The sequence below is a fragment of the Hemibagrus wyckioides genome, linkage group LG09 (assembly GCF_019097595.1).
Source record: "Hemibagrus wyckioides isolate EC202008001 linkage group LG09, SWU_Hwy_1.0, whole genome shotgun sequence".
Taxonomy (NCBI): Eukaryota; Metazoa; Chordata; class Actinopteri; order Siluriformes; family Bagridae; genus Hemibagrus; species Hemibagrus wyckioides.
Window position 1 is genome coordinate 1,158,200 of NC_080718.1, and position 25,660 is coordinate 1,183,859.

The window sequence follows — 25,660 nt, forward strand, 5'->3', positions numbered from 1 at the left end:
ATGGGTCAGAACAGACTCCATCATTTGGCTGTTCTGTCAATAGAAAATGGAGTTCTCAGCTCCATAAATACTAGTATGGTAATTGACCATCAAGTCTCAGAGATGCACTCTGATGACTCCACCCTCAAAGAAATAGGATCAAAAAGTCACCAAGATAAAAACTGTTATAGAATATGGCATGCAGTTGCTTCAAACAATGGTATAAAGCTATTCAAAACACCATTTAATGTGAACTATGATAATCGTAATTAAGAATCACAATTACAATTTCAAGGGAATAATTGACAATTATGATTTTTGTCATAATCATGCAGCCCTAGTTGTAGATCTTGAGTTTCATCTAATTGTCATTTGCTGGGATTCCCTTATTATACTAGCTATGAGGAGAGATTCACTGGCATTCAGGTAAGGGATTATTCATTGTGGCATTGTAAAATTTTGTTAATTGCAGTGACTAATTGTGTTTGTGTGTGAAGTTTGTTGAGCCAAACATTCAGCTGCTGCTCAATGAACAACACCAAGACCCTTTACCTGTGTCCCAGCTGAAGGTATTCTACAGTGCAGCAGCTGAGGTACAAACACCTTTCTGTACAAGTTCTAATGTTTAGTTTTGTTTCTCTATTTCCACTCGGTGGACATCAAGACATACTCCTTGCGGATGATAAGGGGCTCACAGAGACGTCTTTGTTGGTTTTAAAACCACCAAGACACACTGCTTCAGTCACATAGAAATCACAGACTTAATTACTCTGAGGAAGAGAATTGAGCTTGATGATTATTTGATGCACGCGTTTGTGAAATAGATCTTGACTTTCAGCTTTTTGTCATTTGCAGGGATTCCCTTATCAAACCACCATAGAGGACTGTTTCTCTGGCATACGGTAAGGGATTATTTATTGAGGCATCACAAAACTTTTGTTAATTGCAGTGACTAATTGTGTTCACTTTAATTTGTTCTCTTCAGGCTGAATCTGGGAGGGTTACTGAATTCATCTCCTGTAACCGAGTGGAGACGTCTTTCATCGTGCCACATTATTACGTGGTAAATTTATTGCACTGTCATGAAGTGTATTTTGTAGACAGTAACTTTTGGAATTTTGTCAGTTGTACTTTTATTTGTCTGCATTGTCACTATTTATTTATTTTTATTCAACAGCAAACCATTACAACGGTAACCTGTACTTACCTGTATGTGGCTGCAGATGGACAATGTACACCTCCACTTGGGAGTGGGATCAGGACGACTCTGAGGTAATTCAGAGATTCAGATCTGATGTGTATCTACATATGCTGCTATTCCCCTGAATGGAAGGCTGTAAAATTTACTGTGTGTTTTAATGATTTAATGATTTGGCTTGCAGGAGAGTGATCAGTGCCTTAACCCAGAGGAGATGGAGGTGTCCTTTATTTGGTACGATCCTCTTCACTGTTCAGTGGTGTAATGGTGTATTGTATGTTTAACATACACTAAGCATTTATATCTCTTGTTTCTTAGCTGACTGACATCGGCCTGAAGGTGCCTGCTGTCCGCGAGGCGTTCGCTGTGAGTTAAACCTTTATTCAGCTGCTGTTATTGCACAGGTAAAGTCCACTCTGCTTTAACGTATAATGTGTGCTATCTTATATTCAGACTCTGCTTGCCAGCATCCACAACCAGAACTTGTTTGTTTTTTTCATTTGTTTTAACAGGATGCAGTTGGTGTGCAGTTGGCCTACGAGGCCCTGATTCGATTCCTGAGGACGCCTTCCAATCAGGAATCGATTAAAGCAGAGCTCTCTGGGTCCGATGTGTGAAATTACAGTTTAAATATAAAATATTTTGCTAATATAGAAAACAGGACTTCAATATGTAAAGCTAATTTATTTTTCTACCTTTTCTTCTCTGTGCAGGTCCACCACTACAACTTCCTGGATGTTTTTTATGAACTGATTCTCTTCAGCTGCTTTAAGAATGGCTGAACACCTCATCCAGTAAGTGTCTTATCAGGAGATTTTGCTTGAATTAAGAACATTGAATTAAGAATTTCAGAACATGGTCTATTTTATCTCATTTTGTTTTCCCATATTTGTAACCCTGATTAGACATTAGGGATGCAACAATACAGTTAACCCACGGTTCAATACGTACCGCGGTTTTTAACCACGGTTTTCTTTTCGGTTCGGTTCGGATGGCTTGGCAAATTAAAGGGTTTTTTTTGTTTTTTTTTTCCCCCATTATTCTTTGCTTAGGTGACAGGAACAGTAAGTATGTTAAGAAGAACAAAACTGGTTTTAGTTGCAATTCTCTTTATTTTACTTAAAAGCAAAAATCAACTTGTACACATTCATAGTGTACTGAAAATAGTGAGAGATAAAAATTAGCGCTTGTATGACTTTATTACAGGAGACGGGGTTGGACGGCGCTCTTTTTTCCCAATCCGCTCTGTAATGAACAGTAAGGGTGAGGTAACTCTGTTACCCACGAGGTCCAGCTATCTGTTATTAGAGCAAGGCTTTGCGCATTAGACGATTCGGCTTCGATTTTTTGCCTGTTTTTTCGTAGAGGTCGAGGTAATCTGTGTAATACTCTGTAATCTGTGCAGATTGGTTAGTTGGCATGTAATGCTAAGGAGGAGTCTTCATCTTACAGTGCAGTCCAAACCCTGAGTAAATAAAACCAGGGGCAATAATCACTTGTGTATTATGGAGAAAATCTTACTCAGATCATAAAGAGGAAATGTTTGTGACGTGATCTTGTTATTCAAAGATGGATTTATTATTATTATTATTATTATTTATTATTATTATTATGAACCATCCTTATTTTAAAGTGTAATGTTTTCTAAAACATTAAGGAAACTAAAGAACCCATTTATTATTCAAGAATGTAATAAAGATGATCATTTCTCTGTCCTTGTCAACTGCATTATTCCATGTTTTTTAAGTCATACACGTTCTTAATTTTCTATCCTTTTGGGTAAAGATCTAGTCTTTTCTTTTATCACCAGACTGTATAATGCAGACCTCAAATTTATCCCTGTATAACTGTCTGTTAGACACATTTCTACAGTATACATCTGACCAATAACCACAAAGAAATAAAGTGACATTCTTTACTTTTGCTTCATACTTGATTTACTATTGTTGCAGTCGTCCCCCGGAAGTGTTATCTTTATACTAACATTAAGCCAACTGCTTAACTAACTGTAGTCAGTGTAAGTGCTGTTTTTTTCAGTGATTTTGGCCTGATGGGGGCAGTATGGTGTCACATTCTGTTTTTATTGTGCATGTCAGGTGCTCCAGTGAGTGCTTCTCTTTATTACAAAAACTAACAACCAGTTCTCATCATCTCTTGAGCTCTGCACCAACCACTACAGCTGTTATCTGTTTTAAAACACAGCTGTCTTTTGCACATGAAGTAAATTTGACTGTTCAACTCTCATAAGCTGTTGATTTTTTTTTTTCTATAACAGCAACTCTGACAGCAGTGACACCTTCAAGACAAATCACATGTTTATGCTAATATACTTGTTATAATGTTATCATAAGATAATAACCAGATTAAAATGTGTTTATTTAATTTAAAAAAAAAGTCAAATTGTTGATTACTGTACAGAGATTTGTATTTAGCATTTTTAGAAGGATTCTCTGGAGTTTGCAATATTCGGAGCTAAAGCTGTAATTTATTTGTTTACCAACAAATGAAAGTTTTAGGATGGAAGGCTCTAAAGGTTCTCAGTATCATCTGCAAGCTCTATTTTCTGTCATAATAACTTCTAATAAAACAGGCCAGTTAGGATGACTTTTTAAAGCAATCCTATTGATGCAAGTGATATTACAGACTAACTGTACATAAGCCAAGTGTTTTAATTTCTTTAGTGAAGAACAGACTGTAACAGCATTGGCAAAATGCTCAGTTTTAACTGGATTAGAACACAAAATAATCAGCTTCCAGCTGATGACAGTTTATGCAATTTATGTTGGGCCACATCCCATCACCATTCATTTTGAGTTCTATTAACTACATTTATTGAGATTCTTGAGAAAATTGTCTTCCCTGAAAAGTGGTTATAATTAACTATTTTGTCTCTATAACCATTCAGTAATATTTATCAGTAAATGCTTAATCATAGTTAGAGTTGAGATTGATTCAAAGGAGTGTACACACACAGACAGACAGACAGACAGACAGACCAGGGGCAATTTAGATTGCAGACTTGCGGACAGGCGGTGGTAGCTCTGTGCTTAAGGCATTAAACTACTGATTGGAAGGTTGGATCTCACCCAGTTACCATTGCAGGGCCCTTAACACTCAACTGCTCAGATGTACAAGTGAGATAAATGTAAGTGTTAAATGTAAAATTCTCTGGGTGACACTGAAATTTTGTTAATCTAAATGGTGCAAGCTAGATACTTGTGAATCTGGTCAGTGGGTGGTTGGGGTGATGAGGGAGTTGGAGTAGTAACTCACAAGAGGGAGCTCATGCTTCATCTTAAACTTTTCCTAATAAAAAAAAATGCAGCAGTTCGACGATGAGGTATTTTATTTCAATCTTAATAAATATGGCTTTGATAAAACTATTCAAATTTTCTAAGAATATCTGAATTCACTGTAATATTATCCACTATTTCTCTCACTATAGACTCTGCCCTCAGCAGCAAAGTCCAGCAGAATCCTTCTGGTCTGATTCAATCCGAAGGAGATACAGAGGAGCTCAAGTGTCTACACGGCATAAAAAATTACATCATTCTGTGGGATAAAAACAGCGCAAAACACACATTTGAATTAATGGGGTATCTCTGGAATAAAAAAGACTATGTAGAGCCTAATTTTACAGAGAAAATTGAAATGAAAGGAGATGCGAATAGGAACGGTTCTCTCATTATCAAGAACCTTTCATCAGCTGACAGTACAGGGTATTTCTGTGCTGCCAGTTTACACAGTGATACAAATGATTTCACCTCTGCACAAAAACTTTCCCTGTACGTCTACTTGACAGTTCTTCCACATCTGTGCAAGGGTGTAACTTTGGTTTGAAGGGGGGTGGGGGGCTGGGCGCACAAAGTAAAAACTGTTCACCGTTAATGTTTTGTGTGTGAATAAAATTGAAGTAATGTGAGACTCAATTTCCTCTGTTAAACAAACTTTTATTTCAAACTAACCGCTGTACCTGAAAATGGAAAATAAATCACTTGTTGCACAAGACATTTATCAGAGACACATCCACCAAACCGAGCCCACAGTTTTCATGAGACACCGTCTTGATTCTTGTTGCTGTGCAGCTTTGGCTGAAGATAACTGGACATCTACTGGTTTTGTTTTTTGGCAGTGGGTAGTGACGGCAACTTCGGGTGTATTGCTTTGGACCTTTGTGTGCATTTGCAGGTTCTGCAAATTTTTGAGTTGCCTTTTTCCAGTTTCAGAAACCAGTTTTGACAAAAGCTGGATATGCATTCTTGGACAAATTTGATTTTTCATGCCCAAAAGCTTGAGCACAGAAAAAAACATAGCATTCCATTGACTCCTGGACTGTAGTGGAGCCTAGGAAATTCAGGGTACCACTTTTCTTGGAACCGTAGTGTTTTGCTGGTGAGCTGCTGCACTGCAATGAGCTTTGGGTTAGCATGGTTGGGTTCAGCTTCCTGCTTGTCTGCCTGCACTTCTTCACTTGCACCTGTCCCCTCAGGTCTCTCATATGAAAGATGAAAATGTGCTAGCCTGTTTCTGACATGAGATATAATTAAATTAAATTATATGACCCGTTACACAGCACATACCTGCAACTCTGAGCTGCTACTCCCTGTCTCATCCTCCCTGTCTTGAAGCCAATTCACCTAATATGTCCTCTGACACAAATAAAAATAAACAAAAGTTCATCAGAACTAAAACTATATGGAAACGGTCAATAAAAATATCAGGGCCTGACCCTTTGCTTCTTTCCCACTACACAAGTGAGCAGGTAAATAATATGAAACCATACCCATGTGATGATGTGACCATGTTAACAAAATATTCTAAACATCTAAACACTTTGGCTTCTACAAGAACAGCATTTAATTTGATAATATTCAAACTGTATTCACTACTTATCATGTACACTTCTTCCCTTTTATCTCCAACAAACCAAAATCACCTGGTCCTTCATACAGCACATAACCTACCTGTACCATTGTGCTGCTACTGCTTCTCCCTGTCTCACCCTCTCTGTTCTGAAGCAGCTCCACCTCATCTGTCCTCTGATATGAAAATGACCGAGTTATGATCATATTGAGTTTAACATTAAACTAACATCCAGAGTCTGCTTGTCATACACTGCTGACAGGAAATACGCGGTTTAAAGTGAACTTGTGTTCATGCTACACAGAATCTTCTAATCTACATTAAATATTTAGCTAACTGTCTGAAGTTGCCTAGCAATAACAGTGTATGTTTACCTTAGCTCAGTCAACGGTAGGCTAACATCAACAGGTGTAGACAGAAAATATGATTATCCTGACCTGAGCTAATTTACTGAATCAACCAACTCACATCTCCTTTCTTTCTTTTCATCCATGAGGACATTAAAGTCATCTGTTGCTGCTTCTGGTGTATATATATATATATATATATATATATATATAGACACACACAAAGATCAGCCATAACATTATGACCACTGACAGGTGAACACTGATAATCTTATCATGGCACCTGTTAGTGGGTGGGATATATTAGGCAAGTGAACATTTTGTCCTCAAAGTTTGTGTGTTAGAAGCAGGAAAAATGGATAAGAGTAAGGATTTGAGCGAGATTGATGAAGGGCCAAATTGTGATGGCTAGACGACTGGATCAGAGCATCTCCAAAACTGCAGCTCTTGTGGGGTGTTCCTGGTCTGCAGTGGTCAGTATCTATCAAAAGTGGTCCAAGGAAGGAAGTGTGGTGAACCGGCAATAGGGTCATGGGCAGCCAAGGCCCTTGATGCACGTGGGGAGCGAAGGCTGGCCTGTGTGGTCAGATCCAACAGACAAGCTACAGTTGCTCAAATTGCTGAAGAAGTTAATGCTGGTTCTGATAGTAAGGTGTCAGAATACACAGAGCAGTTTGTTGCATATGGGGCTGCATAGCCACAGACCAGTCAGGGTGACCATGCTGACCCCTGTGCACCGCTGAAAGCACTGACAATGAGCATGTGAGCATCAGAACTGGACCATGGAGCAATGTAAGAAGGTGACCTGGTCTGATGAATCACATTTTCTTATTTGCTTTTTAAAAAGGTGTTTTTGTTATCTGATGATTAGTGAGAGTTTCTTGTTCCCCACCAAATCTCTCATTCTCTCATTTGTCTGCAGAAATTAGAAACTTGTGGCAACATAGATAGATACAACTTTTTTGTCATTACAAAGTAATTTCTTTATTTGTTTTTAATTAAAAAAGATTTTTAAAAAAGATTTTAAATTAAGGCAGATGGTCCAGGAGTCTGGAAAATGATGGGATGATGTCTTCCGGGTGCTAACCATGGTGAAGCTAGAGGGGAAAAACAACTGAGCTTCAGTTTTATAGTGTCATTAATTCACACAAAAAGAATAGTTTAATGTTTAGCTGTGATTCAGATTAACATCAGTTTCATGAATGACATCATATTTCTGATTATGAAAGAGCCAGTGTAAAATATTAACTGAATGCTTGTTAGTGGTGAATTTAATTAACTAATATGAATGCCCAGAGTTTTTGTAGTAGAGCCCAACACTTCACCTTAGCACGCTTGCAGGGAAGTTCAAAACTTGAGCAGGTACTCAGTGGAGTCTTTCTTTTCCTCCCAGATCTTGCTTTTACTGCTGATGGACTTTGTGTCATCCCTTCAGAAGCAGGAGACCCTGTAAAGGAGAGAACAAATACAGCGCAAAATAGAAAATAATAGCAAATTATGGAAAATGTACTGTACATGACAAAAGGGCTTTTTCATAATTGGCCCAAAACTTGACTCTGCACCCAGTTCTAGGCTTGTCTTGGTGAAAAAAATGCAGGTTTGATTACATATAGAGGAATTCCTTATTAAATGTGGATCAGCTTTGTGAAATGTGAAACAGCTTCTAAATACAATGATGGACATTTCTCTGGAAACAGCTCTCAAAGACCAACAAATATAATAAACTTTCAGAGCAGATATCACATTTCACACTGTGCATTGTACTTAGAAGTGATATCTGCATGCATGTGAAGGTTTGATTTTATTATTTAATTATTTATTTTTTGTTAACTTACCAAATGTTTCTAAATGGGTCTTTACACTGTCCTCCAGCGTCAGCTCCTCCAGGGCTTTGACAAGTAACTCGATCTCTTTCTCTTCTTTCTGTGAATGGAATATTGGATCTCATGATCTATCTGTTCGGGTTTATTTATTCTATCTATATGTTCTCTTAATGTGAATATAACAGAAATCAAGAAAACGGGCATCTTCTCTCAAGGATTAATGATGTAGTGGACGTTTCACCTTAAAACGTTTGCAGGGAGGTTGCCCAGCATCACTCCCTGAGTGTTTCCTCTTCAGTCCAGATCTCACATCAGCTGGTCTTGTAATTTCTGGGAGAAAAACAGTGCACTCTTCGCTGGACTGGGGCATTTCTGGCTCAAAGCTGGAATCTTCCTTCTATAAAATAAATATTAGTTACCTCAGCCTATCCCAGACTGTCTATTCCAGAGAAAACAGGAGCATCTTCACTTACGAATTAAAGATGCAGTAGAGTTCAACGTTTTACCTCCACACTACTGCAGGGAGGTTGCTCAGCATCACCTGAGCAGACACTCCCTGAGCTCTCCATCATCAGTCCAGGACTCACACAAGAAGGTGATGGAATCTCCTTCCCTTCCTCAGAAGCAGGAGACTCTGTAAAGCAGAGCACAAATAGAATTTGAGAATGCACTGGAGATAACTAAGGGTGTTGTTACAGTGGGCCTAAATACTTAGTTTAGTTTAGTTTATTTATATAGCACAATAAAACAACAATCATTGACCATTGTGCTGTACAAAAATTATAAGATCAAAATAACAGCAATCGAGACAGGAAATAGTACATATACAGGAAAAAAAACAAGCTCAGGTTGACTCAGATTTTAAAAGCCTTTTAACATAAGATGAGTTTTAAGCTTTAGTTTAAACAGAGATTCTGTAGGGATTATCCTAATAGATAAAGGGAGGCTATTCCACAATTTGGGGCCAACTATGGCAAAAGCCCGGTCTCCCTTTCTTTTAAGCCTTGATCTGGGAAGCTTTAACAGTTTCTGATTTGATGACCTTAAACATCTAGCAGATATGTTAACAGTCACAAGTTCAGATAAATAAGAAGGTGCCAGACCATTTAAGACCTTAAAAACAAAGAGTAAAATCTTAAACTCTATTCTAAAATACCCACTAAAATAACCACTGCAGAGAGAGTAAGACGGGGGTGATGTGATCAAATGTACGTGTGCCAGTAAGGAGTCTAGCAGCTGCATTTTGGACTAATTGCAAGCAGTTCATATAGGAATGACCAATACCTATATAAATTGAATTGCAATAGTCCAGACAAGAAGATATAATTGCATGAATTATTCTTCAAACTCAGCAGGGGTTAAAAAACTTTTAACTTTGGCCAGTAGTCTCAACTGGAAAAAACATGATTTGACAACTGTATTTACTTATCAAATAACAGGGCAGAGTCAAAGACAATACCTAGGTTTTTAACAGGTTTTACATAAGCAGCTAAGCTGCCTGACACTTGATTTAAGCTACCAGAGAGAGCTAACAGACCAAACACAATTGCCTTAGTCTTACTCTCATTTAAGTTCAGGAAATTTATCTGCATAAAAATTAAAAAATACTTTGTGTTTTTATATATAAAGAAAGCATATATAAAGAAAACAGAATGGGGGCAAGAATTGATCCTTGGGGTACCCCACAGGTCAGATGTGCTTTGGAGGATAATCATCCACTTACATAAACAGAAAAGGTTCTATTCAAATAAGATTTAAACCAGTCCAGTGCTTGACCTTTGATACTTAAGTCTACTCCTTCACATAAAGTCTTATCTTCACTTAAATTTTTACCTTCGACTGGAAGAACAGTGCACTCTCTGTTGGACTGTGGCATTTCAGGCTCAAAGCTGGAATCTTCCTTCTATAAAATAAATATTAGTTACCTCAGCCTATCTCAGACCGTCTATTCCAGAGAAAACAGGAGCATCTTCACTCAAGAAATAAAGATGTAGTTGAGTTAAACGTTTTTACCTCCACACTACTGCAGGGAGGTTGCTCAGCATCACCTGAGCAGACACTCCCTGAGCTCTCCATCAAAAGTTCAGGAATTACACCAGAAGGTGATGGAATCTCCTTCCCTTCCTCAGAAGCAGGAGACTCTGTAAAGCAGGGCACAAATGCAATTTGAGATTGCATTGGAGATAACTAAGGGTGTTGTTAAAGAGGGCCTAAATACTTAAGTCTACTCCTTCACTTTAATCTTCATTTAAATCTTTACCTTCGACCAGGAGAACAGTGCTCTCTCTGCTGGACTGGGGTATTTCCGGCTCAAAGCTGGAATCCATCAACTGTAAAACAAATATTAGTTACCTTAAACTATCTCAGACTGTCTATTCCAGAGAAAACAGGAGCATCTTTACTCACGAATTAAAGATGTAGTAGATTTAAACGTTTTACCTCCACACTACTGCAGGGAGGTTGCTCAGCATCACCTGAGCAGACACTCCCTGAGCTCTCCACCATCAGTCCAGGACTCATAGAAGAAGGTGAAGGAATCTCCTTCACTTCCTCAGAAGCAGGAGACTCTGTAAAGCAGGGCACAAATGCAGTTTGAGGAAGCACTGGAGATAACTAAGGGTGTTGTTAAAGTGGGCCTAAAAACCAGGACAGATTCAAGATTCATTCAAATGCTGCTGATGGACTCTTTTTACTACTAATTGTATTCCTTCATTTTTTTAAGTAGAAGATGCAGGACTCACTACCTGTCTTGGTGTTCTCCTTCCCATCAGAAAGTTGAGCTACAAGCAAAAATACAGGAAAATAAAGTTCTCCTATTACAGGATACATGGTGTAAAATAGCAGCTAATAAATTTCCAAAACAACAACAATGCAATAAAAACAATAAAAATAATTAATTCTAAATTTCCCTAACATGGGTAAAAATGCTCACAGTGTTTTTCCAAAAAAATAAACAAAATAAATATAAAATAGGAATATCTGATTGTAAAATCACATCTTTTTATCCAGATGGCTATTTTCCTACTACTGTATCACATTATGTAATTAACTATTCATTTTATGTGAGAAGAATCTGTCACTCTACTCACACATGCCTGTTAATACAAGGTCTTAGACATGAACATGATACAGATATCAATTAACGTTATTCTGGGTAGTCAAGGCACACAAGGGGAACATGGGGGCTGGAAAATAGCAGGCCTTGAGAACAATGAAGTTTTCCTGTTAGGATTTATGTTATAGATAATATAGAAATAAATTAAAACCTGATAAAAACACTTTACTACACAGATGTTGAAGTGTGTGTGTGTGTGTGTGTGTGTGTGTGTGTGCCAGTGTTCACAGGGCACAGGTATTTGTGCATGGACACTACACAAGAAAAAGGACCATTATATAAAGACCGGGTCTGTGGCTTGTAAATTGTTTCCTACATAAAGTGCTTAAAAATGAAACATATACAGACAGCAGAAGAAAATATTAAGTACTATAGCAGGACAGTCTGACTTGGTAACTCATACAGAATAACTAAGGTGTGCTGGACACGCCTGTGTCCTGGGAATAAACAAGTTTTAAACAAATGACCAGAGAGGATCTAAGCAGATTGACTTTAACAGAAACTTGCTGCTCTACAGATTCAGAAGAAAAAAGTTCAGATTCAGCACTAGTCAATATTTCAGTATTTAGTAACTAATGCTTTGGTGTGTGATGGACAATTGGGGTATTTGGCAGTAATCTTATTCTGCTTTACATTAAAAGAAAGAAGCTATGAAAAAGAAATGTTACTTGGTGAATATGAAGAATAAAAGTTGATCTATTGTGTTATTGTGTTGCTGTATAACATCAGTAATGTTAATATAGACTGCTGCTCCAGAGTTACTCATTACGTTAGCTTACTTAGCTAACTAAAGCCTAACTAGACATGCAGGACACATTTATTCACCTATACAATAAAAATCCTTCATTCTTCCGATCTAACATTAGATTCATATGAAAGAAAATGGCCATTATGATGACCACAGGACGTGCTGACCTCTGCATGTTTCCTCAAGTATGATGTTAATTCTTCTAAGAAGAAATCGTATGTTAGTGAGGCAGAGCGAGTAGCTACTTAAAACAAATCCTGCAGGTCAGACCACTGGTCATGGGTGTGCGGGTAGCGGGATGTGGTCAGGGTTTTCCTCCATCGTAGGCTACAGTATTTCAGGCTCGGGCACTGCAGTGTTAATGCTCTAGAGAATTTGTGTACAATCACTGTCCAATTTAATAGAAACACCTGTACACCTGTTTATTTATAAAGTTATCCATTCAGGCAGTCATGTAGCAGCAGCGCAATGTGTAAAATCATGCAGGGCAAAAGAAACATTCAGAGGTAACCAGAATCTGAAAAGAGTATTTAATCACAGTTTAGTAGTGAGGACTTTATGAATTTCTTCACTGAAAAAAATGGTCTTGAAATGAATCAAGAACAAAATTGTGGATCTTCAGTCAAGTTTCAGGTCACACCATTGTACAGAAACTGTGCTAGTTAAAATCACAAATGACTTGTTTTTAGTTTTAGACCAAGGCTGGATCTCACTATCAGTTTTTCTTGATTTTAGCACCGCATTCGACACTATGCATCATGACTCCTATAGATTATGACAAAATTTCACAGGTATTCAGGGACAGGCATTAAGATGGTTTAGATCCTACCTGTCTGATCAATACCATTTTGTAAAATTAAAAGGGGAACTAGCCGGTGTAATGGCAGTGAAATATGGGTCATATAAAATTATGACCTAAATTATTAAATTCTGATAAGAAAGATATTACTATTCAGTCCAAAAAAAGTAAGTACTCTCACAATACTCCTTGCATTTAGACAGATGTACTGTTACTAATAGCTCGGCAGTGAAAGACCTTGCTGTTATATTAGACAGTAGCAAGTCTTTTGAAAATCATATCGCCCATATTACAAAAACACCTTAGACCTTAGAAATATTGCCAAGCCAATAAACATCTTATGTGTATCTGATGCAGAAAAGCTAATTCATGCATTCATGAATCACATCCAGACTGGACTATTGTAATGCATTACTAGGTGGTTGTCCTGCATCTAAAATAAACAAGCTACAGTTAGTCCAACATGCAGCCACCAGAGTTCTTACCAGGTCAAGAAAATATGATCATATAACCCCAATATTTTATCATCCCTACACTGGCTACCTGTTAAGTTTAGAATCGATTACAAACTACTCCTACTCACATACAAGGCCCTAAATGGTTTAGCTCCCATGTATCCAACTTGTCTTCTAACATGCTACAATATGTCACACTCTTTGAAATCACAAAACTTTGAACAGTGTTCGGGGCTCAGATACACTCTCCCAGCTTAAATGTAGTTTAAAGAGTTTTAGCTCTTTAGCCAGGCATACACGTAATACATTCCATAACCTTCTGCTCCAGTACATCTGAAAATGCACATTATCATCTACTGCTTGCTAATAATATGAACAGCAGCTATGCTGATTCGTTTCATGTAGATTTTGGACATTCGAAGAGAAGATGCCAACCCTTTGAGGACTTTGAGGATAACAACCTTCTAATCAATACACAAAATGACATTCTTTAACATTGTACTTATGCTGTATTGCCATCATTGAGTTGGTGTTGAATCTATGAAGAACTCAGATGTTAAGCCAATTTGTGAGTAACCTCCAGACGACCTCATCCAAAGCGCATATATATATATATATATATATATATATATATATACACTACCAGTCAAAAGTTTGGACACACCTTTTAATTCAGTGTTTTTTGTTTAGGGATTTATTTTCTACATTCTAGAACAATACTGGAGATTTCAAAACTATGAAATAACACACATGGACTTAAGTAATCCATATGTAATAACAACAAAAAACAGTCAGTTGTTACAGTTTTTACAGTATTGTCAAGTGCATTTGCAAAAGCCATCAAGCACCATGATGAAACTGGCTCACATGAAGACCATCCCAGTAAAGCAAGACCAAAATTTACCTCTGCTGCAGAGGAGAAGTTCATTTAGAGTTACCAGCCTCAGAAATCACCAATTAACAGCACCTCAGATTAGAGCCGTTATGAAGGCTTTACAGAGCATCAGTAGCAGACATATCTCAATATCAACTGTTCAAAGTAAACAGTTAGAAACATAAACATCAGGAAAGACCATGGAATTAGAAGGTGTGTCCAAACTTTTGACTGGTAGTGTATATCTGGTCGAGTGCAAGTGGACAAGTAGATTAAACTTCCTACTGCCTCTCTGTACTTTCTTGGTTCTTTCATCATCTTCAGAATACTCAGGTTTCAGTTCACATGGAGTCTCTCTAGACTTGCAATTTTGCATCTCAAATCAATCTAGTATTTTCCTCACATATCTCTCCTGTGACATTTTAACTAGACCTTCTGCCTGTTCAAAATCTATCCCTAGATAGATGGAAAATATTTCAACCTACCCATGTCTTTCATTTTGAATCTTTCAGTGAACATTCCCTTTACACTTTTCACAACACTTTCACTGTTAGCTGCTATAATTAGGTCATCAACCCATATTATATATATATAAACATACTGTGATAACACTTTACATTAAGGCTCTGTTAACTTACTTTATTTACTGCATTAGTTAACATTAAAGAAATGCTTATATGAAAGCTTATACCGTCTTTATAACAGATCACCTTAGACCCTGAATCTGTTCTTGGAGCTGGATTTGATTTGTATTGTGAAATGTGAACTGACAGAAACTTCTTAACAATTACTGGTATACTTATGAAGAACAATTTACTTTAAAATAAATAACAGAACTGTAGGATGGGAATAATGAGGATTTAAGTGTTTTAAACCTAAGTGCCAGAATCTCTTCACAGAGCTTTAACTATGCGGTATTTCAAGATAATCACAGCCACATACAGTGTGATGAGATGAAATAATAATTCTCTTGGACTCAAGGTCTAAGACACATGTATGACATTCACAGTGCTGATGAGACATATATAAAGTGCAACAGGAATAAGAAGCATGCAGGGAGGGGCTACAGTAGGGTTAAGTACACACATGGGTAGAGTGTAAGTATAAGAGTATAGAGTATAAATACTGAAATCACAAAAAAGCACATTTAAAATGAAAATAAGACATTATAGAAAACACAGGGTCCAAAGCTTTAAAGTGCAGTAATGCTTGTAAAAGTAACCTGAGATGAATGAAATTTAAAGTGACACAGTGTGTAGTAAGGTGTTAAGTCAGTAGTCTGTGTTATTCCTGCTGCCACCTCTGTATGATGGCCTTCTGCCTCTTTAAACAGCTGAGCACACAGACCCTCAGCCAAATATGGCAATTCTGTAAACTTTTACATTCATCCTGAAGGAAATTTCAGAGTGCTTTAAGTGAAGGAAAGTGCAGGGACAGGCCTTGTTTTCTTTCCACATCCTCCAGCTGAAATTAATCACCAGACCTAACTTATAAACACTGATTCAGATGTTTGAAACTGAAAAGTGTTTAAAAAAGAAAAGAAAAGCTATTTCATTCAGTAAATTCATTCTGACATTCACTCTTCTGATCTGTATGCTGTGTAACGTGTGGGTGACTGCTTCTGTGTTATAATCTAGAAAACTGATGAAACCCTCAGATGAAAGGTCACTTACACTGACTACTAGCTGTAGTTAACTGCAGGAACTGCACAACACTAACTTGGTGTCACAAAACAATTTGTTTAGAGTTTAACCCTTTTTATCATCACACCGATGTTCCTTCTATTTAACTTATCAAACATTTTCAATTAATATAAACAAATGAATTATTTTCTCGCTGCAAATCCGATCCAAAATTAACCACCACTGTGGAGTGTAACAACACAAAATAATTCAACACTGAACCCCCAAAACAAACAGAAATTTTCCTCTTGTAAGCTGTGAAACATTTTTTCTAGGGTGAGCATACATAGTGAGGAATGATTAACTGCCTTTACAGATGAAACCAGATGTTTACATACACTTTATAAAAAGACACATAACCTTTTTTCTCACTGTCTGACATTAAATCAGACTAAACGTTTCCCGTTTTAGGTCAGTTAGGATTACCAAAATTATTTGTATTTGCTAAATAAATGCCAGAATAATGAGAGAGTGAGTGAGAGAGAGAGAGAGAATTTTTTTTTTTTTTACTTTCTTCAAAGTCAGAAGTTTACATACATTTCCTTAGTATTTTAAAGCATTGCCTTTAAACTATATGACTTGGGTCAAACGTTTTGGTTATCCTTCCACAAGCTTCTCACAATAGTTTACTGGAATTGTGGCTTATTTCTCCTGACAGAACTGGTGTAACTGAGTCAGTTTTGTAGGCCGCCTTGCTCCCACATGCCTTTTCAGCTCTGCCCACAAATTTTCTATAGGACTGAGATCAGGGCTTTCTGATGGCCACTCCAAAACATTGAGTTTGTTTTCCTTAAGCCATTTTGTAACTAATTTGGTGGTATGTCCATTTGGAAGACACATTTGCAACCAAGCTTTAACTTCCTGGCTGATGACTTGAGATTGCTTCAATATTTCTACATAATGTTCTTTCCTCATGATGCCAACTATTTTGAGAAGTGCACCAGTCCGTCCTGCAGCAAAACACCCCCACAACATGATGCTGCCACTCCCGTACTTCATAGTTAGGATGGTATTCTCAGACTTGCAAGCTTCCCCCTTTTTCCTCCAAATGTAAAGACGGTCATAATAGGATTACCAAAATTATTTGTATTTGCTAAATAAATGCCAGAATAATGAGAGAGAGAGAGAGAGAGAGAGAGAGAGAAAAATAGAGAGAGAGAGAGAGAGAGAGAGAGAGAGAGGGAGAGAGACATTGTTACATTTTTCCTCCAAATGTAACGATGGTCATTATGGCCAAACAGTTCAATATTAGTTTCATCAGACCACAGGACATTTCTCCAGAAATTAAGGTCTTTGTCCCTGTGTGCATTTACAAACTGTAATCTGGCTTTTTTTTATGTTGTTTGTGAAGTAATGGCTTCTTCCTTGCTGAGTGGCCTTTCAGCCCATGTCGGTACAGGACTCGTTTCACTGTGGATAATGACACTTTCTTCCCAGCTTCAGCCAGTATCTTCACAAGGTGTTTTGCTTTTGTTCTGTGGTTGATGCACATATTTCGCACAAAGCAGGTTCATGTCTGGGACACAGAACCCATCTCCTTCCTGAGTGGTACAATGGCTGGACATTCCCATGGTGTTTATATTTGCGTATAATTGTTGAACAGATGAATGTGGCACTTTCAGGCATCTGGAAATTGTACCCAAGGATGAAATCTTGGCTGATTTCTTTTGATTTTCCCATGGTGTCACACAAGGAAGTGTTTGAGGTGTGCCTTAAAATACATCCACAGATGTGCCTCCAATTAACTCAAATGTTGTCAATTGACCTATCAACAGCTTCCATGACATCAGCATCTTGGCTTTCCCAAATTGTTTAAAGGCATAGTAATCTTTGTGTATGTAAACTTCTGACTTTGAAGAAAGTAATAAAAAAAAATTCTCTACAAAATTCTCTCTCTTATTATTCTGGCATTTAGCAAATAGGAATAATTTTGGTAATCCCAGCTGACCTAAAACGGGAAAGATTTAGTCTGATTTAATGTCAGACAGTGAGAAAAAAAGATTATGTGTCTTTTTATACAGTGTTTGTAAACTTCTGGTTTCAGTGGTAAGTACCTGGGTGTTCATCTCAACTATAAACTGGACTGGACAGACAATTCCACTGCACTTTACAACAAAGGTCAGAGCAGATGGTGGGAGAAAGGAGGATGATGGTCAGGTTCTGGAAGTCTTTGATGACCCTGGGCAGTTCCTGTAGTGGAAGGCTACTTCACCCCAAGTGTTTGAGAGAGCGGTACTGTAGGTCTTTCCTCCCTGCTGCTGTGAGACTGTACAATACAGTTGGGGATTTCTACTATATCATATGAGAATTGTGGAATAACACAAGATTAATTTTTACACAAGATACTTTATCTTGATATTTTCTCTATTTTATATTCAGATTACAATTTATTATTATTATTATTATTATTATTATAAACTGAAGAACCCCAGCCACTAGATGTAGTGCCGATTTTTTACACTTAATCATGCTAAGTCTTGTGCTAGCGCGCTGACGGACAATTTTAGTTAACCTGCTAGTGAACTTGTCTGCCGGTTTAAATTACACTCTAAAACCCTCAACCGAGTTGATTAGCTTGGCTAAGGAGAATTTATTTCCACAATATAATATTTATTTCCATTAATGGGTCACTTTTAACAACCCTGAGTACTGGTTTTACACTAAATCATGATTAGACTAGTGATTATCCAGTTAGCGCCCTAAAGGACTACACTTTTTTGTGTTATGCTACTAGGTATGAAATAAATGAAAACATTATTAGTAAGGCTTATATAAACTTATGAACTGGTTCATTTTTGTTAATTCATTTTTTTATTGTATCTTGTGGACTATATGTAAACTTCTGTTATGTAAAGGCAGAGCTAAATAAAAAATGCATTGTTTATGATCCCTCTTATTATTTATTTGTTTGTTTGTTTACATTTTCCATTTTCTGCTAGTACTTATGATGTCAACTGCATTAGTGTTGGCAATTTTATATATTTTGTAATTGTAGCATTAGTAGCTTGAAGCTGGGGAACAATAGTCTGTTTCAGTGGGGAAGAAAGGAAAAAAATGGGGAAGAAGGGGAAAGAGAGAAAAAGAGAAAAAAAGAGAAGAAAAGAAAGAGGAAGAAAACAAAAGAGAGACAGAATGCCACGTGTGATTTATATACGCCTGTTTTGTAAATTTTTATTTAAAAATGTGCTTTTTTTACAAACAAATCAGTAAAAATTCAAGTCCCCCTCCCATCCACAGTGACCCGGCTCGAATCCCACCTCAGACAAGGATTAAATATTGCATTCTGTTTTGAAATGGCAACTGTTAGTCTACAGAAACAGTCCTGCTGTCAAAATGAGTCAAGTTCTAAGTCCTGTGTAGTTAGTTGACTTCGATTATTTAATTATCTGCAAAATATGGCTTCTCAGTACGACCTACTGTTAGAAATATTGTCTTTTTTTTTTCAAAGATAAGAATAATACAGCCCAAGACACACACCATAACAATATACATAAGTGATAAATTATTATAAAATACTAACAAAGTATAGAAATCTATAAACGAAAAACTATCAATATTTATATTATTAAATATAGATTTAATAATATAAATTTAAAAAAAAGTTTTAAAAAAAAAGGATATTCGGCTTTCGGGTGAAATTTCAGGATGCACCTAAAATGCACTATAACCTTTACAGGTGAACTTAATTTGACCTTCTCTACACTTTTGAATGCACATGTCCAACTGTTCAGTGTTTCAGTACTTTTTGCATAACTTGCTGTTTTCTAACAAGGTGCTTAACGGCAAAATTCACAACTGGTGTTTGATCCATGAATTGACCAATATTTTGACCATTTTCTGGTTCAATTAGAATTGGTATTTAAACAGTCCTCTTCATCATGCTGTTTACATTTTGACATCATGAGACCAAGCCGACACCTAACAATTGACCAACAGTACCTCGCCATTGCGAGGCTTCAAACAGGATGTTCTCAGAGGGAAGTGGCCACTGAGCTTAGAGTGTCACAGAGTGTCATCAGCAGGTTGCAACAGAGATACAGAGAGACTGGAAGAATCACAGAAAGGCATAGAAGTGGACGTCCTTTGTCTACATCCCACGTTGATGACCACTTCATTGTGAACAGTGCCCTGCGGAACCGGATGATGAATGCCACTCAACTCCAGGCACATTTAAGGGAGGTAAGAGGCACCCAAGTGTCATGTCAGACCATTTGAAACCGTTTACATCAATGTGGTCTGCGTGCTAGACGACCTGCAAGGGTACCTGACCACACCACCAGGCAAAGGCGTCGGGCCAGGGAGCATTTACGCTGGACAAGGGACCAGTGGACCTCAGTGCTGTTCTCTGATGAAAGTCAATTCACGTTGAGCAGAAATGATGGCTGCCAATGATGTTGGAGACGTCAAGGAGAGCGCTATGCATCAGCCACTGCTGTGGTGGTGTTACAGTCTGGGCAGGTGTGTCTACTCAATACAGAACTGCCCTACATCTTGTGAATGGTACAGTGACAAGCCAGTACTACCTGAATAACATCATTAATCCAGTCATTGTGCCCCTGCATGAACAATACAGGCCTAATTTCTTCATCATGGACGACAATCCTACAGCTCATCGAGGTCGCATCATTAGGGAACAGCTGCTGGAGGCTGGGGTACCTCAAATGGAGTGGCCTGCACTTTCTCCAGACCTTCCAGAAATCTAACAGCAGCAGACACTCCCCTATTTACATCAACGGGTCTGAAGTAGAGCGTGTCTCCAGCTTTAAGTTCCTGGGTGTCCACATCTCTGAGGATCTGTCCTGGCATCTGAACACCTCAACTCTGTTTCGGAAGGCACAATAGGGTCTTTACTTCCTAAGGAGACTGAAGAAAGTTCACCTATCCCCCAAGATCCTGACCAACTTTTACCCCTGCATCATTGAGAGCATCTTGACGAGCTGCATCACAGTGTGGCATGGCAGCTCCACGATGTGTGAAAAGAAATCTCTGCAAAGGGTTGTGAAAACCGCCCAACGCATCATCGGCACCCAACTACCTGCCATTGGGTCTCTTCACCACAGTAGATGTCTGCGCAGAACACACAAAATAATCAAAGACTCCTCCCACCCGAGTCAGAAACTGTTCAACCTTCCATCCAGATACAGGATGCAGATACAGGTCCATCCTCACCAGAACCAGTAGGTTTAGGGCCAGTTTTTTTCCTTCAGCCATAAATCTACTGAACTCTACACTACACCGCTAGGACACTCATGTCTTTCTACACTTACCACTTTACAGTTCTGCTCCACTCTGTACATTCTGTTAATATAATATTTTTCACTGTTAAACATTCTGTTGTACATTCTGTTATAATATAATTTTTTCTCAGTGTGTAATATAATTATTGTACATATTGTCCATTTCATAGATTACACCTAGTATTATCTATTTGTCTATCTATTTATATACATTTACATATACTATATTTATACATACTATATAATATATGTATATTATCTGTTACTGTTGTACATACATTTTACATAATGCACACATTTTTAGCACAATTATAATTACACCTGTCACTTTATCTACTGTAAATATTACTTGCACATACTTCTCTATGCACACTCTGACATAGCCTTATTTATCGATGTACATATTTACATATTTATCTGCACCTGTTCATTGGCAGAATTTCTACTATTTGCACTTCTGGTAGATGCTAAACAGCATTTCATTGCTATGTACCTGCACTCTGCAATGACAATGAAGTTGAATCTGTCTGTCTGTCTATCTGTCTATCTATCTATCTATCTATCTATCTATCTATCTATCTATCTATCTATCTATCTATCTATCTATCTATCGCACAGGGTTTCACGCTGTCCACCAGGCGCCTCAAAAGTGATTGGCCAAAACCTTCAGATGTGAACGTTTGTGTGCTTCGCTGCATGTCAAAGCTTTTCCATAGGACAGAAATACCTGTTCTCGTCTAGACCTGATCGGTGAGCAGTACACCCCGTATGGCTCGCCAGCTCATCACTGTGCAAACACATTCACGCACTCGCTCATACCTAATAGCAATTTGTTTCAGCCGATCCACCTACTGGCATGTCTTTTGGAGGTGAGAGGAAACCGGAGAACACCGGGTGTACACACACGGGGACTCCGGACAGACTGCAAACTTGTGACCCTGCAGCTGAGAGGTGGGACCTCTTTTAAGTCTTTTGAGACAGTCTGTGCAGACATTCTGTTGATCTTAAAGTGAATTTGTTTAAACTGCTGTTTCCTCAGGTGTAACTCATCCGGAATTGGCGTAAATCGGCACTAGAGGCCAATCCTGGGTGCTGCGCCCAGCCGCACGAGGCCCACAGGCCTGTCCATATCTCCCTGGTGGTCTAGTGGCTAGGATTCGGCGCTCTCACTGCCGCGGCCCGGGTTCGATTCCCGGTCAGGGAAACGAGCTCCTTTTCGCGCCCGGCCAGAGCTAGCGGCCGCAAGAAGCCGATGCACTGAAACGGCGCGCTTCCCAGAGGCTGGTAAAAGCCGTCCTTCGAGCCGGATTTGAACCAGCGACCTAAGGACGTCCATTTGTAAGCACCTACAGTCCTCCGCTCTACCAGCTGAGCTATCGAAGGGAGGGCTCAGGGCCACCTTTTGGCAGCGACCTGGCAAACGGGACCCCTGATGATTTTGTCTGTTACGAGACACGTAGCGCAGCGGTTTCAGGGGCCCTAGGCCAGATTTACTGGGGCCTATAAACGTGCTTGTCGATGTTGGACCCTTCTTCACCGACAAACTTTACAATTCCGTTTACAATCTCAGGTTTCTACGCGTGGCCGCCCTCGCCGGTGCGTTGACTTAAACTAAGTAAATACAGAGAGGACCTAATGCGCAGGGTTTCACTCTGTCCACCAGGCACCTCAAAAGCGATGGGCCAAAACGGTCAGATGTGAACGTTTGTGTGCATCGCTGCACGTCAAAGCTTTTCCATAGGACAGAGATACCTGTTCTTGTCTAGACCTGATCGGTGAGCAGTACACCCTGCATGGCTCGCCAGCTCATCACAGGGCACTGTGCAAACACATTCACGCACTCACTCATACCCAATAGCAATTTGTTTCAGCCGATCCACCTACTGGCGTGTCTTTTGGTGGTGAGAGGAAACCGGAGAACACCAGGTGTACACGCACGGGGACTCTGGACAGACTGCAAACTGGTGACCCTGCAGCTGAGACCTCTTTTAAGTCTTTTGAGACAGTCTGTTGATCTTAAAGCGAATTTGTTTAAACTGCTGTTTCCTCGGGTGTAACTCATCCGGAATTGCCGTAAATCGGCACTAGAGGCCAATCCTGGGTGCTGCACCCAGCCGCACGAGCCCCAGATACCTGTCTGCGTCTCCCTGGAGGTCTAGCGGCTAGGATTCAGCGCTCTCACCGCCGCGGCCCGGGTTTGATTCCCGGTCAGGGAAGCGAGCTCTTTTTCGTGCCCGGCCAGAGCTAGCGGCTGCAAGAGGCAGATGCACTCAAACGGCGCGCTTCCCGGAGGCTGGTAAAAGCCGTCCTCCGAGCCGGATTTGAACCGGCGACCTAAGGATGTCTATTTGTAAGCACCTACAGTCCACCGCTCTACTAGCTGCGCCAAAGTTCAATAGTCTGCTTCGGGTGGGGAAGAAAGGAAAAAAAAATGGGGAAGGAGGGGAAGGAAGAAAAGAGAGAAGAAAAGAAAGAAAGCAAAGGAGAGACAGAGTGCCACGTGTGATTTATATGCACCTGTTTTGTAATTTTTTTAATTAAAACAAAAACCTACCAATATTTATATTATTAAATATATATGTTGAAGCACACACCTAAATAAACTTATAATGATAAAACAAAGAATACATTCAAGTCAGGTCAAGAATCTTTTATTGTCCTTTTGACCACATATAGCTGATGCAGTACACAGTGAAATGAGACCATGTTTCTCCAGGACCCTGGTGCTACATAAACAACATAACATAATTACAAAACACAGAGCTAAGGACGGAAAGTAAGCTGTCCTAGCTTCATAAAGTACATCGTGTGCAACTTGGTGCAAACAGTGCAAGACAAAACACAGTGCAAAGAGACAATACAGTACGTATAGCAGCAGTTGAATAATGTGCAAATACAATTCAAATAATACATTATTTAATACATGTACCCTAATAATAAATACAAGTGACACATTATAAAATAGCAATATATTAAACTATAAACAAAACAGAAAAATACTATTTAAACATCAAATATTTAAATATAAAATACATGTAACTTTGTAAGAATACAAGTGCTATATGCAACATATCTATATTTTCTTTATTTTTTTGAGCAACTGTTGTTCTGTCATCATCATAAATTCTGGCCTTGTCTTGGCTATGTCCAGTTGCTGATGTCCTAGAACAACCACACTTTCTGCAAGTGTCGGCCTTCACCTAATGTATGCACGTGGTTGATGTGGCACAGGTGGTTGAAATGCTGTTGGAGGAACACGGCTTGGTTGATGGACCATCAAGTAGGGTGGAGCGCTGCTGGGCTGGGGAGTGCTGGTTGCTGAGGCTCCAGGGTCCATGTCCAGGGTCCGAATGCGGGTTCGGTGTGGGGACCATGCTTGATAAAAGTGCTGGGCTCGATGGAAACAGCACCAGTTTGTGCCAGTATGCGTAAAACATGATGAAAAAAATATACATTAACAGTCTACATATATGGCAGTAAAATTTAAGCAGTGGGTAAAGAGTTTAGGTGAGATATTTCAGATGTAATATACTGAGATATTTACATACCAAATTCTCCTCAATAACTTGAGTGGGAGAATCTGAAAAAAGTCATGTGTCCACAGGCCTGCACTGGACATTTACTTATCTGTAACATTAAAAAAAAACACTGTCAGTTGGCACAAAACCTAAAGATTACACGGTATGGCTTTGTCTTTTCTATACATACCCTCTGGTGAGGAGCAGGTCTGTCCCCAGCTGCAGAGGGACACACACCTGTACTGGAAAACTGCCATGGCCTTTTGATTTTTGAGGCTTTAGTAGTTGAAAATCTGTGAAAGTTAAATTCAGCATGTTGAATTGAATAATATCATAATTAAATAAATAAAAACGAACAACATGCAATTCCGTACAATTTCCAGCCCTCTTATATTATAAATTGTACATAAAAATGCACACTATAATAATAATACACTATGATGAATAATACCAGTACACTATGATGAATAATACCAGTACACTATGGTGAATAATACCAGTACACTATGATGAATAATACCAGTACACTATGATGAATAATACCAGTACACTATGATGAATAATACCAGTACACTATGATGAATAATACCAGTACACTATGGTGAATAATACCAGTACACTATGATGAATAATACCAGTACACTATGGTGAATAATACCAGTACACTATGATGAATAATACCAGTACACTATGATGAATAATACCAGTACACTATGATGAATAATACCAGTACACTATGATGAATAATACCAGTACACTATGATGAATAATACCAGTACACTATGATGAATAATACCAGTACACTATGGTGAATAATACCAGTACACTATGATGAATAATACCAGTACACTATGATGAATAATACCAGTACACTATGATGAATAATACCAGTACACTATGATGAATAATTTTTTTGTATACTTATAACGCATATCAATACATGATACACATCGAGGCATGGATTTAAACAAAAAACAGCTCTTACCTGGGGCGGTATAATGTTCCAAATCCTCCTAAAAATT

The 25,660-nt window shown here is 38.5% G+C and overlaps 1 long non-coding RNA gene and 2 other non-coding genes across 3 annotated transcripts; 2 read left to right on the top strand and 1 right to left on the bottom strand.

The window, feature by feature from the left end:
* Positions 1-438: 438 nt before the first annotated feature.
* Positions 439-2,172, top strand: LOC131359927 (uncharacterized). The gene is made up of 8 exons (XR_009205818.1): positions 439-572; positions 835-881; positions 965-1,042; positions 1,157-1,251; positions 1,362-1,411; positions 1,496-1,581; positions 1,690-1,781; positions 1,891-2,172. It is a non-coding gene; the product is annotated as an uncharacterized LOC131359927 (long non-coding RNA).
* Positions 2,173-22,252: 20,080 nt separating this feature from the next.
* On the top strand, positions 22,253-22,324 carry trnae-cuc (transfer RNA glutamic acid (anticodon CUC)). The gene has a single exon. It is a non-coding gene; the product is annotated as a tRNA-Glu (tRNA).
* Positions 22,325-22,414: 90 nt separating this feature from the next.
* trnay-gua (transfer RNA tyrosine (anticodon GUA)) lies at positions 22,415-22,503 on the bottom strand. The gene is given in 2 exon segments: positions 22,415-22,450; positions 22,467-22,503. It is a non-coding gene; the product is annotated as a tRNA-Tyr (tRNA).
* Positions 22,504-25,660: the final 3,157 nt, after the last annotated feature.